Source organism: Daphnia pulicaria, chromosome 6 (assembly GCF_021234035.1).
Source record: "Daphnia pulicaria isolate SC F1-1A chromosome 6, SC_F0-13Bv2, whole genome shotgun sequence".
Taxonomy (NCBI): domain Eukaryota; kingdom Metazoa; phylum Arthropoda; class Branchiopoda; order Diplostraca; family Daphniidae; genus Daphnia; species Daphnia pulicaria.
Genome location: NC_060918.1, coordinates 19095905 through 19111379, shown reverse-complemented (window position 1 = coordinate 19111379; position 15475 = coordinate 19095905). Strand labels below are relative to the sequence as shown.

The following is a 15475-nucleotide window of genomic DNA, read 5'->3' as shown; positions in this document are numbered from 1 at the left end:
AAATTTGCATTACCACAACGTGGTGTTTTGCCTTGCGGGGCAACCAGGACATTTAAACCAGAAACACTGGTGAATGGATAGTCATCAGGGATGGCCAATTTGGCTAAATAAAGATATTTGGAATACTAGATTACAAATAGCCAAGAATAATGATACGTGTGGACTTTAATGATAACTTACATTCCATGTAAGTGATAATTTCAACATCATCACTTTTTCGGAGGAAATCTTGAAAATCTATCATATCCTCAGAGAGTTCGATTGGATCGTAGTCGGAGTCACTATCGTCCACACACTACGAAATGAAAATTTGATTAGGTAAGGTTATGTTTGAGTACACATTTTTTAGCAATTAATTACCAGATTATTGTGTTCACAAATGCTCATAAAGTGGTGGTAAACATTTAATTTCAACGGAGAAGATTTCTCTGTGTCACTATCGTCCACACACTACGAAATGAAAATTTGATTAGGTAAGGTTATGTTTGAGTACACATTTTTTAGCAATTAATTACCAGATTATTGTGTTCACAAACGCTCATTAAGTGGTGGTAAACATTTCTATTTCAACGGAGAAGAATTCTCTGTGAAATTTACACCCAACATCCGAAAGTAGTCGATTTCAGCTGCACGGGAATCCTTGCCTGACGGAACTTCGTTGACCGATACGATGGATTCAGTTGAATTCTCGTTCACCATATTGTTCCGTAATGATATTGTCCGGCCGTTTTCTGCGCTGCGCTGCGCAACATCGGTTGTCTCCGTATCCTGCTCACTTTCTTCTTCGTGGTTAGGCTGCACGTCAGCTACCTGGGAATCCTGGTCTGTCGAAGCGTCAACAATCGATATCGAAGAATCGGATGAATTCTCGCTGGACAAGTCGTCGTCGAGTGATGGCGCAATATCATCTGTGTCCGTATTCTGCTCCCTTGCCTCTTCGTTTTTGGATTGCAATAATTTTTTTTTGGTAGCAGCATCAAACTGCTATACAGCGAAATTGAATCCCCTTAGGATTTTTATAGATTTTTTTTTGTTGAATCGTTTTGGATAATGTTGAAGTATGCGTATAACTTCTGGTCGACCTCGGGCAAGTTTGCCACATCTGAAAGAAAAATATATTGGCTAAGGTCAAAGATTATGAAGGTTAAAAAAAACATAAAAATGAATTATACTTACACCCAGAAGCATATATGTTTTCTTTTTCCCCTAGCCGCCAAAGCTTCCCAGAATCCATACTTTTTCAGGCCGGCAATTAGTCTATATGGGACTAGAAAAGGTGTAATTTTAAACAAGGTTGGTAGGTAATAAAAAAAAATTAGTATTTACCTAGTTTTGTTGTTTACATACAGGTGGTAGGTGTTTTGACGACATTTTCGCAAGACACACGACGTTCAGAAGAAGAAGCGGGGTAGCAATGCAATGCAACGAAAATCAAGGGTTGTTGCTTTCAATTGGCTATAGAAAGAAAAAAAATCTGTTTTTATTGTTGCTGTTAACCATTACGATTGCCACACAATTTTTCTCTTCTCTCTCTCTCAAGAGGAGGAATGATTCGGGGTAGACGGACAGAGAAAAGAAAAATGCGGATGATGACGTAAATACATGATTACTGACAGCAGATGATGATCACTGCTGATGATTACACACACACAGTTGCGTGTAAAACCACAACGAAAAAACAAGAGTTAAGGGAGGGAGAGAATAAGGTGAACCAACTCCAATTTCCCAATCAAAAGGAAAAAAAGAATAAATAAAATAAAATAAAAACTTAATTCCCAAACGAGCATTTTTATTAACAAGTTTGACTGTGTTATTACTTAATTCGTCGAGTTCGATCCTAAGTGAAGATATAAATCTTCCCTTGTTTGTAAACTGTAACAGTATAAGTTGTTTCCAAAGTCAAAACTACGTAATTTTAGTTCGAGGTTGGGTAATAATAAGGGACGAGGAAGTAAATTCGCAGACTTGTGGAGTAATTGGTAAATATTGCTCGAGATGAAGATTATGGATTCAACCAGGGGCCATGTAATATTGAAATTGTGATATCCTCTTCGCCAGATTTAGTCTATGAACTTCTTTTCACAGGTGTCTGTACTTTGTTTTTATCAGTGATTGTCTTTCTTCTTCTCGTTCTAACTTTGTGGAACAGCAAGTATACAACCGAGCCCATGAAAAACCCTTACAGCCGATGAATCCTACTGAGAATTTCTTATGCATCAAATTTTTCGTTTTCTTCTCCTTTTGTAAGTCGGGATTATTTTAAGCACACCAATTAGTTCCTAGAGCTTAGCATTTTAAAATATCACCTTTGGCAATTTGCAAATGTCTTGTTACAAATTTGATTTCATATTTCATTGCGTTACTTTTCTCGTAACACTTTGAAAACCAAGGGGTTACAATGCGATTCTATTTTACACTGGAGACATAAACAAACTTGCCATTCGGCATTAAACCAATTGAGCATGACCCAAAAGAAATCCAGGTAAAATATTACGTCACGTAACTCAGACGTTATCTAAATCCTTATTCTTTTGTTTTTACTTTGTGATTTCTGGAAATAGAACTTCCAGATCTGCATCGAAATATTTTTGGCGGCTGCGGCTCACCATTTCTCCTTTTCTTACCGGCCGTACGTGGATTTAGCTCAAGATCAAAATGGCTGCTGCTTTTCCTTCTTTCATATGTGGAACGAATGGACGGGTCGGAGGTACGGCGAGATGTCGTGACCATATTCACGTAATCCGTGCATCAGTGTGGCGCCGATTTGCTGGAAGGTTGCCCCGTCACGAAACCAAGGATGAGGAAAAGTGAGCCCTGCTCGTACCTACCCTCGAAACGTACCCGTAACCTCTCGAAAAAACTTAATGCATATTCTAGCAAAGTAGACAGAAAGAAAAAAGGGCCAGTTTCAGGAATAATATGTCGTTCAACAGCTCGACAGTTTATTTTTGATCAATGCTAACACCACCCTCTCCCTAGAAAAGTCTAGCTCGGCTTGCTGGAATTCCGCCTAAGTTCCCCCTCCCTTGGCGGAAGCTGGAACTAGGCTCTAGCTATAGACGTGTGTATACATTTATGTCTACATACCGCGACATAATCTATAAGACTATTTTATTGCATGTTTTAAAAATCCGTCATCTAACTTTGTCATCTGGGCGTAATTATAATTGTTTCCTATAGTCACGGCTGCTGTTCGCGTAAATCAAAATCAAGATATTTTATGGGAATGATTCCTATCTACATATTGCAATAATAGACGCTTGATTACTGTGTAAAAATAAAATACCAGAGAATAAATCACTTGCATGAAAATCTAAAATCCTACATAGTCCGCATCCGAGTAGCCTACGAGATGATTCGTTGATTCATTCGCAGAGAAGCATATGCCATGGTCAGGAGTTCTAGCAAGATAGGCCAGAATCGTCTGGGCTGCCTTACAGTGAGGGTTGCTGGAACTCTGGCAGTGATAAGAGACTGCTAAGACGGTGAAGGAAATATTGGGGCGAGTTATGCCAATCGCTTAAAGAAGGCCCCCGACCAGCGAGCGGTATCGCGTTGACTCTGGATTATCCTCAACATAATCAGTTGATGGCATTAGAATCTGCGAAAATCTTAGATGGATGACAGTCAGTCAGTCTAAACCTTTCCAATAGATCTTGAATGTAGCGGGACTGAGTTACGTATATATTCTTGTTGGGACGATCTCTCGAAATTTCTAGGGCCGATAAAGCTCTTGGTCGGTCCAGACATAATCTCGAAATGAGTCTCAAGAAATTGAATGATGTCTTGTGCCTTTGTCTTCGGGCTACTTGCGATTAGGCCGTCGTCGACCCAAATGACAAGTATTCTGAAGTCGTCAGGATCCTCGCTTCGACTGAAGTAGATGCATTGGTCAGCGGTTGAGTGAGACAGCCTAAACTGAATGAGGAACGAGTCGAATTTCTAGTTCCATTTCCGTGGTGATTGTTTCAGGCCGTACAGTGGTTTGTGTCATCGGCAGACCAGATGTTCCTCACCTGGAAGGATAAAACCTTCGGGCTGCTGCACATAAAAACTCTTCGTCCAGATGCCCTCATAAAAAGGCTGTCTTGACGTCGAGATGATGAAGTTCTAAGTCGAGCGAAGCCATGATTGAGATATAAACTCTGGGTGAATCGTGTTCCACGACCAGTGAATAGATTTCGCCCTCGATGTAATCTTGTTCAGGTACTTACGAAAATCCTTAGGCTACGAAAAGATCCGTGCAGATGCCCTTCCGTTCGCCGTAACCCGGTTTGAACTTGTAGGTCCATCTGCTTCTGATTATGGAGTGACTCGGAGGCAAAACTATTTTCGCCCATTTCCGGTTTTCATGATAAATTGGAACCCCCTGTCCATTGCCGCTTTCCACTCAGGTGCGTCGTCGCTAACTCAGCGTCACGGTACTGGGCAGGCTCGTTATGGAAGTAGGCCGAGGCAGCGATGTTGCCACGGAGCCCACTTTCAATTCGAGATTTGACGCTGGCAGGACCACCCTTGATCGTCAGCGACTAGTGGCGTCAAGTCTCAAGGTGGTACGACGGTAATTTTATTAATGTCGAAGTCAGTGAATACGCTGTGAGTGAAAGAAGTCTCTGGGATCCATGCCACTGGTGGTGGACCGGTTCAACTGGAGTTGCCGACAAAATAACATAGTAGGCCCTTGGGATCGAATTTACGTATCTTCTCGTCCAGTACTAGAGTGTAGAACTCGGAGCCAAAAGAACGAGCATTGGAGAGGTCAGGTTTCTTATCATATCAAGCCTCGTACGGCGTCTTGATTGTACCGGTACTGGGGAGCGCACGTTTAGGATGTACAACACCCAGCTCACGGCTTCTGCCCACAGTTTTAGTGGGAGGCATTTATTTGAATGAAGTAGAGTTCGCGCGCCTTCCATCATAGTGTGGTTGTCCCTCTCTGAAACGCATTCTGCTGAGGGGTGTGACCAACGGAGCTCTCATGGTGAATTCCCCGTTTCCTCAGCCAGATCTGGAGCTCGTTGTTATCGTATTCGGCACCGTTGTCTGAGCGTAGCACGGCAACCAGTTGACCATTCTGAGCATGCAGGAGTTGAAAGAAGTCTTTTTTAAGCAGTCGGCCACCTCAGATTTATGTTTTGTGAAGCGTAAGACACGATATCCACTAGAGTCGTCATGGAATAAGACGTAATATGATGCCTTGCCCATGCTTTGGACCTGCATGGAACCGCAAACATCACTGTGAATAAGGGCACCAATTCTGTTGGATCTGGTAGATGGCTGGTTGGAAAGACGAGACGTTTCATCTTGCCAATCGCACATTCGTGACAGCGTTCGAGTGGAGGTTTAACTCCTTGCTTTAAGTGGAGGCCGTCGACCGCTCCACTTTCTACCATCTTGATGATGGTCTGGTAACCGATGTGCCAGGCATTGATGCCATTCTTGAAGAGAGTTCTTTGCTGATCGAGCGACTGAGGCTACGTCTGCTGTCACGATGGAGATATTTAAAAGAAAAAGCGACTTTCCGACGCGTTTGGCGGTCACTTCAATGATGTCTTTGCGAACGATAAGGGCCTGTGAGCCGGCAAAGTGAATGTCTGTCCCCTTGTTGGTGATTGCGCCAACAGATATTTTGTTGTTGCCAATGCTTGGAGCATACAAGACGTCGCGGATCTGGCTCTTAAGGATCCCGTTGACTGATTCCAGTACGTCGATTTCGCCTACTCCGAAGAAGTCAACTTTCATCCGCCCACTTCCGCCGATCTGTCTTAATCCTGGCTGAAAGACCCTGAAATTTTGCAGTATCAATTTCTGTGAAGTGATATTTTGCGTTTCTCCCGAATCGAGGAAGAAGTCAAGAATCAAATAACGTAAGCCCCGCGATGTAACTACTCTCTGGAACGGCGTTCGATGACTGATCGGCGACGTTTCCCTTGTCTTTAGCCTTCAAGTTGCTGTAGCATTCATTCTCGGAGTGTCCGATGATGTTGCAGAATTTGCAACGAGGTAATCCACTGTGCTTGTTGCCGCAGATTTTCCCGTCGTGACCGACGATGTTGCAGTGGCTGCATAGCGTGGAAATGCGCAATTTGCCATTTTATGCAGCAAACATTACATGTCGACCACTGCCTCTGCTCCATGTTCTGCCCCTCTTTGGATAGGGAGACTGCCTGTTTGCTGCTCTGTGAAATGTATCGGGCTTGTGGTCATCGGCGCTTAGCTCACCGCATTTGCAGTTTGACTTCCTACGATCTTATTGATCAAGTCTGGTGACAAAGTTGGCCAGCGTTCTTTCCAAAAGAAGAGAGCTCTTTCAGGCGGTGATAAAGTTATTGTAGCTGGGTGGAAGAGAGGTGATTATTTTATTGCATGTGTCATCGTCGTCAGTGAGACCTCCAGCGTCTTTGAAGTGTTGAACTAGTAGCTTGATCGCCTCTATGTTCCCACATAGAGGCGATCAAGTATGCTCCGGGTTGAAACGGTAGGGTAGCGCCGTCAAACAGAAACAAAAAAAAACAAGAAAACAGTATTGCCACGTAGTAAATTGATCGAAACGTAACAGTTAGAAAATGTACGTAAGTTTCACTTTGCCAATGGCGCTTGATAGCTTACGAGGGACAGCAACTCGATTCGTCGAGGGATAGCAAGGTGATGAAGTAGGAATACAGTAATAAGAAGAACTACGTACCTTATTTACAATGGAGTTAATAGCGTTATGCTCTTGCTCTTGTTTTCCATTTACTCCCTTTTATCTACACGTGCAAAAGGGCAACGGACGGTTTTTGACGTATTTATGTATGTAAATAAGAATCTAAATGTCTTCATTCATTAATAATATAAAAGTTTAACTTAAATATTTGTTTTCTAAATAAAATTTTTGTGTTTATTATCATTTAACGATGATTTTCCATATGAAAACGATAACTTTTACCCCATTTCCCTATGCTTTACGTGCAGTATCTTGCAAAAAAACCTGACACTTTTTTCATTTGACAACGCTGACAAATGTGTCAGCTTTTTCTGCAACATACTGTGCATCCCCATTCATAAAATTAACGGGAATACAATCTCGCGGTACCCTTAATCGTCCACAAAGCTCTTTTGCAAGCGATGGTACAGTACCCTGTAGGTAGGACTGTAACCCGGGCCATGAAATCCCGGGACACTTCCCGGGTTGAAGAGAAAAAAGCCTCTAAAACCGTAAATCCAAGGAAGTATTTTTTTACGGGACGGACGCCAGGACATACCACCAGGTCCTTGGGTCAACACGGGCGGTGGCGCCATCTAGTATTGAAATATAGAAGCTCGTCAAGCAATATGCCTAGGGTCGCAATAAAGACGGAAATCGACATTAACTGAAAAAATTGCCACTTAATCCTCTATGAGAATATCATAGAGAAAAGTAGAAAAATGGTAAAAAAGTACGGCTACAAAATAAGAAATTGACATTGACGTGTCACTGCTAAAAGAAGAAGCTTATTATAAATTTAGGGAATGTTTGAATTTGTTTAATGAGATAAAAATTAAATTGGATTTTTTAAATTTCGTAAAAATTTCAAGTTTCTTTTATTAATGTTCGTTTGATACTAGCACTCCCACTCGATTTGCTGATAATCGATTAATTAATAATTCGATAATCGACGGCAAAATTATCCAATCGACGCATGATCGATTGTTTTTTTTTATATTATCCATTCGAATAGAAGAAAAATTAATCGATTAATCCACCGATTTTATAAAATGTTATTTTTCATGTAAAAATTTTTTTTCTCTTAGAGGTTAAGCCACTATATTCTATTTAAAAAAGTTGTCGTAGAGTTATTATTGTATTGTCGCGCTATAAATTATTTATTTTGAGAATGGTTTCCTTTAATTTTACATTGGAAATTGGATTAAATTCATATTTTAAAAAGTTTTGTTCAAAACACCCTGAGGTGCATGTATCTCACTCATTCTTCTGATTTTGGGTGAAATATTAATGTGAACTTAGTTCTAGCGATAGTTATGCATCCGACTACTTTCCATAATTAAGAATTAAGCTGATGTCTTTTAGCATTACAAAATTCTCGTAATTAGTTATTAAACAATGAATTTCAAGAATTTGAGAAATTTTTTTCTCAATTTAATCGAGTTTAGTCGATTTGAATCGATTATAATCGATTATAATCGAATTTAAATTTTTATTTTATTTATTTTAATCGATTTTGATCGACTTTAATCGATTTCAAAAATTAATCAATCGATTATAATCGATAGTAAAAAATTCTAGTCGATTGGAAATCGATTACGATTTTGTATAGAATTATCCAATCGATTGGACCATTGTCCAATCGATTTTGGTCGAGTGGGAGCTGTAGATACAAATAAAATTTGTAAACGATCTGATATTTATTGAAAAATCCATTGATAAATTAAGAAACATTTTTTTACCTGATTTTTATCTGGCCGTGACCCGGGCCGGTATATGTTGTGTGTCCCGGGTCACTTTTCGCTTTTGGCCCATCCCGCTTAAACCCGTGTTAAAAAACCCCATCTGTTATCCGTCAACACATGTAAAAAACGCCCATTTAGCTCCAGCTTACAGCTTTACCTGTAGGAGAAAGTAAAAACTTGAAAGTATAGATAGTAGCTTGAAGGCTTACCGGCTTAGTTATTTTGCACGCCATGTTTTAATAACACAGGAAACTTTGCTGGGTGATGTTGTTAAAAATTCGCTGTTTTGGAAACTAAAGAGGCCATTGGGTGTCCACCTTCAAGATTCGGTGGCCCGCTATAGGAAAGCGCCAATTTATCCCAATGGTGAATGGTAACGCAGGGCAGTGCCTCGCGTTTTCTCATTTGTATTCGTCTTCTCAACCATTCAATTGAACAATTGAATCAGTTATTACGAAGAAAAATAATCACCTCTCATTCTCAATCATTTCCTGTATCGATACAAACTATGAAGTAAAATGGTGTTGCGGGGCAACGCCCCGCGTTTTCGTGTTGCATTCGTCGCAACATTTCAATTGAACTAGTTAGTATGATTATAAATAAACAACTTCCCATGATAAATTTAAAAAAATTATCAATTCCAAAATAATCTTCATGTTTAGCCCGCAGCCACAATACAGCTAAATTCCTGAATTTTCCAAGACTTTTTCATCACACAATGTGTCAAACCTCAATTAGTACTAAACTCTCTAGATGTCAGCAGGCGAAGGACTTATATCGTACAGTTTGGTAGTTTTCACGGCACATCTCTCTACTAGATTTTTTTTTAAGGCCAGAACTTTTTTACACAGAAAAATTACACCATGGCAATTTGCCTTTTCCATGCAGTTTAACACGCTGAATCAAATGAACTTTAACTTCCATCGAAAAAAGGAAATTAAAAATACAAGAGGATTCTCCAATTTCACCCTACCTACCACACAGACAATAAACAGTTTGGGTCCAATAACCACCTAATAGCCATCTAGATTTCCTTAGGTAAATCTCTCAGGGATTAATTCGTCATCGTCTTATATTGTTCACCTTCTACTAAAGGAAAGAAGACAGAATTATGGTATAGTGAGTTTATAACCAGTCTACTCTTACTTTAGTGTACAATAACTTCCTCAAAGCTAACAGCATTATGTACAGCACTCGGTGAGAAAAATTTTATCTACACTAACCAAAAGATACAAACGAAAGGAAAAATGAAAATATGGGAACAGGCAAATATGCATTGTAAGATAAGGAACGGCCACATTATGAAATTATGATTTACGAACACGCCTCACATTTTCCTCGAAAATTATCACATTTCACTTCAAGATTGACGAAGAATTGGAAGCCATATAACCATTTATAGCCATATATTGATTTTTGCAATGAAAAACATGTGGGAACAAGCAAAAAGGCACATTGTGGAAATTATATGCAGAAAGACAATTATAGGAAAGATATTAAGGAAAATATAGGAAAATATTAGGACAGGAAAAAAAAGAAAATTAAACACCCTCGTTTTCCACAATCTTAAAGCTCTTTTGCAGGACTAATTTTCTTATTATGTGATTATTAAGGATTCGAAAATTGAAAGTTTTGGTACTTGCTTCGCTCACTGTTCTTCAATAAATATTAACGTGAGATTGAGTTGGGTTCAGAAATTCAGCTTTACATCTAGCAGCAAAATCCCGTTGACGAACTTTTGATTAATATCTAACATCTTCGGTCAACTTTAATCACAGTAGGATATAAAATTTTAATACTTACTGGCGAGGACTATATTCAATTCTTCATTGATTCAAGTAAATGAAACAAAGGTTTAGTATCTTGTATACCATTATGTGTATTCGTATTCCTGTGGAATTTAATTATAGAAATGTGAAAATGAAGATTATTCAGGATAGTTGAATTTTTCATGTGTTGTTTGATAGGAAAAGTATTGCATTGTTTTGGGTTGATTGTTAAATTTTTCATTAGCCTCGGGGGCGGCCAATTACGCTACGGAATCCTGGTAAACCCGAAACTTTATAATCGATTTACTCAGTAATACGTTCACTTGCTTTCCCTTATGCCATTCAAATCAGCTTGACGAGTTCTATCGAATGGGGTTAAGTTTGATTAGATTTTAGATTCTGTGCCACTCTAGGCCACGGCCAAAACAGCTTATAAAAAATCACTGTAGTCACTAGACTCTTAAATAGAAATTTTTACTTTTCTCTTATATTTAACGATTACATTCTGATCTTACCGGTTCCAATGTTGAGAATCATTTGGAGGAAAAATCATACACATGAGCACACAATCGAAAATTTTCCATAACTTGGTGGCAATCCGGCTGATGTTATGAGATCTATAGAGCTATCGTTTTAATAACGAAATTTAAAAATAATTTTTTACCAACGCTATCTTATTTCTTCCCTCAAAAACCAGTGCCTTCATTACATGTTCTTGTCATCTTGTATTTTTGAAAATATCAAATTTGTGAATTTTTCATGAACATTTCACAGTGTTAGTATGTTTGACCTTGAAGTATCCGTTTCTTTAAAATCGCTTTCAGTTTTTTTTTTTTGAAATTTGTCTCTTTGTTTTATTGTTATGTTTTCAACGTGAATATATTGAATAATGAGCCAGACTGTGACCTGAATGCAGCGCCATGAATCATTTTAGAATGGCTAATCGCCAACAACTTGCCAATGCACTTTCTACAGACATTGTCCCCATATTTTTCAGTAAATATTTTCATGCCAGAAAAGGAGGGTGGCTAAAATAAGATGAAGAACCAAACGATCTGGTGTTAAAATTGTGGCCAATGAACATCCTTTTCATCTAATCTGCAATCCACCACTCTACCAAATGAGCTATCAAAGATTAAAATTATTGTTTCTTATTCAGTAAAGGATTTCGTTTGGAGAATGACAAAACGCAGATTTTTGAATGATAATTTAAGCTCCTAGAGTAAAACTGATTTTTTGTCAGTCGGCTAAACCACTCATGCCTCATCTTCTAGTCCGAAATAGGTTTTTCGAGTCTTTCATATATTTCTTCTGGATAGATTAGTTAATCCCAGTGTTGTAACAAAAGCGCGTTACTTGGGTTAGACAGAGGAACTCTCGGTAACAGAACTGGACTTAAATCGGACTGTTCGTGACCTGAATTCAATTACTTTACCGTTTGGCCATCTTGCCTCCTATGAGAATTGAAATCCTGATAACTTGTTGATAGAGCGTATGACAAGATTATTGCTCTGTCACTGAGCTAATAAGACTAAGAAACCAGACTTGAAAGAAGGTTTTTTGGCAACAGCCATAACTGTCGGGGGCAAAATGTGGAACGTTCCACGAGTTTGCGTGCAATCTTTGTGATTCCAGCCTCCGTAATAATTTTAAATGTTTTAGAGGTACAGCATAATAACTTACCAATTCTATCGGAAAATATTCACAATGTCCAAAGGTGAGTGATTGAATTTGGAGTGGGAGGCAAAAATTTTTGAATTTTGCTGATAAACCAATTGGGCAAGGAAAGATGTCAGGAAGCAAAACAAAATGGACAATGTTGTGGGGAAAAAATTAAAACTACCCTCTGAGAACAATTGAAGGTTCAGTGAGAGATTAAGTGGGTAGACTGAGTGTGTGTGTGAGTGTGGATACAAATGCAAGTGTTTCGGTCACTCTTTGCGTAACAAACGCAATGTAATAACTCTTTTTTTAGGTTAAGCAAGTGAACTTGGTGGGGAATTTAAAAAAAAAGTCTTAATCAACTTGAAACAACCAGAATCCAGAACCAGAACGGACTCTTTTTGGGTCGGTTCTCACAGCCCCAGTCAAACCCAAGCAATAAACATGCATACATTGGTCTACGTTTATTTTTGGACCCCTTTTTTTACACGGTAAAGCTGCCGGATTTGCCTCTTAGTGCAAAAATTTTAGGGACGAGCAAGGAGACAAGATCGTAATCTTCCTCTTGACTTCATCTGAAAGTCAAACCAACCTCAAGCTCCTAGCAAGTGGACTCGTTGATCATTATACTCTAAAGCTAATCAGCCCAATCTTTTAATTCTGTACACAGGTATTTGATCAGAAAATAACTGTTAGCCATCCTCATTCTTCATCAAGTTTGACATTCGTTATAGATAGAGATTGCAGATTGCTGTAAGTTGGATGGGAATGATAAATATTTCCTTTTTTCACGCAACAGAAAAAATTCTTGTAATAATTTAATCCTGGCTTTTCATGAGGAGGGTAAAAGACTTGTACCAACGATAGGCACCCTTGTATGGTCCTTTTATGTAGAAGGTGTCGTCGGCCATTTTTGAATGGGACTTCGGCAATGTAGAGACGTTGGTAAAGGAAGGCAAACTTAAAAAAGCAGTAGTGTCGAAACCAACCACTGCCGCAGTGAACAAGGAAAACAAATTACTTACAAAGCACTGCAACCGAAGACTACGAGGCGAAGAAACTTCTCGACTTCTACAAAGTCTCTTTCTACCACAGATTATATTTCTAAATTCGGAAACCACGGATTATCTCTAAACTGGAGATGCGTTCGAAATATGGGAGCACGACAAAAATAACGCCAAGTGATTGCAGGATTCCTCTGGTCTGAGACTCTACACACGATCTTGGACCATTTCCATGGGTGGTGTTTCTTTGCCAGCAGTTTATCGTTGCAAACACGGTAAGAATCTTTCGAAGATAAACAAGTCAACTTCATCCCTGGTATTGTTAAATGAAATGTAAAATTATACTGACCATTTTTTACGAACTTCGGCCAATGATGTACACTCTCAAGCTCATTTGTTCGATCAAAATTCGAGGTGGAGCATCGCGAGATCTTTGAAGTTCGAAGCCATTGACTCTCCCCTCAGACTGCAATGCGATCTTGCGATCAGAAACTTAAAAAGGCATGAATTGACTTCTTCAATATTTGGCTGTCCTCTCTAAAAAATATCGTATGGCGAATAAAGCCGAGGGCCAGATATTTGAATCTACAAAAGTTTTGTACAAACATTTTATAGCAATTACTGTATATACTTTATAGTTTAAGCACCTCACCCTAGAAATAATTTCAATGTTGAGCATTATTTAAACAAAAAGTTTGGTAAAGGTTTTCTGTACCAAATTGTATAGAAAACATAAGTAAGAAGTGGTCAAGGGGCGTTTAAGGCAGAGACGAAGGATCTTTTTTGTCTTTATGTCTGTCTGCCAGACTAAAAGCAAATTATATAACGAGAACAATTAGTTTGCAAAATTTTCCGTGTAATATGTGAAAAGCGGAGAAATGCAAAGACAAGGTTGAAATAGGTTCAGAAAACAAAATTTTTGAGTCGAACAAACAGCCTTTCGTTTTTGTTGGTCCCATCTAATGAGTGAAAATTGAGGAGGTCACTAACTTGGCACAAGAATTGTGAAGAAGGGTATGATGGTTCAACATCGTAAGAAAAGGAATGTTATTGAAAGTTTCGACATTATATAAACTAACCAACAAAATGGGATCCTCAATACGCTTATAGATGATTTTTTTTTTATTTCCAGGCGTAAAGCCTAGATCAGATTATTTACGATTACAAAGCTTCCAACATTGTATTCTGCACTATTCATTTTTACTTATCTGTCAGACTAACATCTTCAGCAGAAAAATAAACAAATTATTTAGCGTCAACGTGAATTAAGTCAGAAATGCATGATTCTTTCTTTGAGTTTACATACACAGAATCTTTCAAACAAAGGGCTTTGTTTGATTCTAACGTTGCCAAATACGGCACATTTTGCCACCCACTAATTAATATCAATTTTAGGTATGTTACCTTTGTTACCTTGCAAGATGTTATGTGGAATGAACAAAACAGAAACGAGGGTAGTACAACTGGAAGCTACATAGATTAAAACATCACTTACTGCTTCAAAGTGATCCATCAGCCTTAAATACCTGTTAAGGATGTAAGTTGCGGTTACCTCTTCATTATCGGACTCTATTATCCGTCTTCTTGTATGCCTGCATGAGATGAAGTTATCGAGCATTTCCTTTATGTTGGCCTCAGTTAAAGGAGTTTTCTTCATCCAGGCTTCATCATTTTTGTCATCAGTTTCACAAATATTTTCTTGGTGACGCCTGTGGTAAAGAAATATACAGTTATTTAACATTCATTCCATTTCTTTGAGTTTCTCACCTTTTTGCAGCAGGTTTGGTATTAGGCTTACTGTAGCCATCAGAGCTTCTCTTTGTTCTCAGAGCGTGCAAGGCTGCCTAATCCTACTTTGCAATAATACCATAGATGCTGAAATTATGTAAAATTTAAATATCTTAAATACATTTCATCAACAGACGCTATATCTTAATGATGTACCCATTTTTATTTCGAAGTTAATTTCTAGAACCAGGGATAAAGTGGCAAATTGATTTTGTAATTTTTTCTTGTTCCTTACCATTACGGTAGTGTATCCTTAGGCAAAAGTAAGCAGTTGAATTATCCAAAAAAGAGACAGCCAACTAAATAGACTACCTCTCACAATTCTCCATGTCCATGTGTACGTTAATTCGATCACATACCTCAAAGTTCAAAGCATCAGCAGTCGTTAGTTGATCAAGCAATTCTTTGGCTGTTTCTCTACATCTTTTCCCAATTTTCATGTTTTAAATTATTTCTAGAACAGAAGAGAAAATCTGAACATTAAAATCAATTGTATTAAAAACTACAACTGAAAATTGCACATCCAATTAATATACTTCTGTGATTTCTACTTCTTGCTGGAGAGGGTCTTCCTCGTCAACAACGTGTTTTACTGCTAATGGGACAGGTGATGTTAGTGGTTCTTCCACAGTAACTAAGTTTGGTCCCTGGTCTTCGATATCTTTCTCTTTAAGAAGAAATTTTAACGTATCTTTTACAAATGTTTTCATCAGCATTCGAAATATCAGGTCGGACTATAATAGCAACTCCACCCAATACACATATTTGCAGTGCCTGATTCTAGGGCACGCGATGCCCTAGACACCGTGCGTCAAAATGACA

General features: G+C 38.6%; 2 long non-coding RNA genes across 2 annotated transcripts; both read right to left on the bottom strand.

Moving 5' to 3' along the window:
* Nucleotides 1-14018: 14018 nt before the first annotated feature.
* LOC124342255 lies at nt 14019-14725 on the bottom strand. The gene is made up of 3 exons (XR_006918733.1): nt 14633-14725; nt 14361-14574; nt 14019-14278 (listed from the first exon to the last, which is right to left on the bottom strand). It is a non-coding gene; the product is annotated as an uncharacterized LOC124342255 (long non-coding RNA).
* A 127-nt stretch (nt 14726-14852) lies between these two features.
* Nucleotides 14853-15348, bottom strand: LOC124342256. The gene is made up of 3 exons (XR_006918734.1): nt 15190-15348; nt 14966-15107; nt 14853-14905 (listed from the first exon to the last, which is right to left on the bottom strand). It is a non-coding gene; the product is annotated as an uncharacterized LOC124342256 (long non-coding RNA).
* Between the last annotated feature and the right edge of the window lie 127 nt (nt 15349-15475).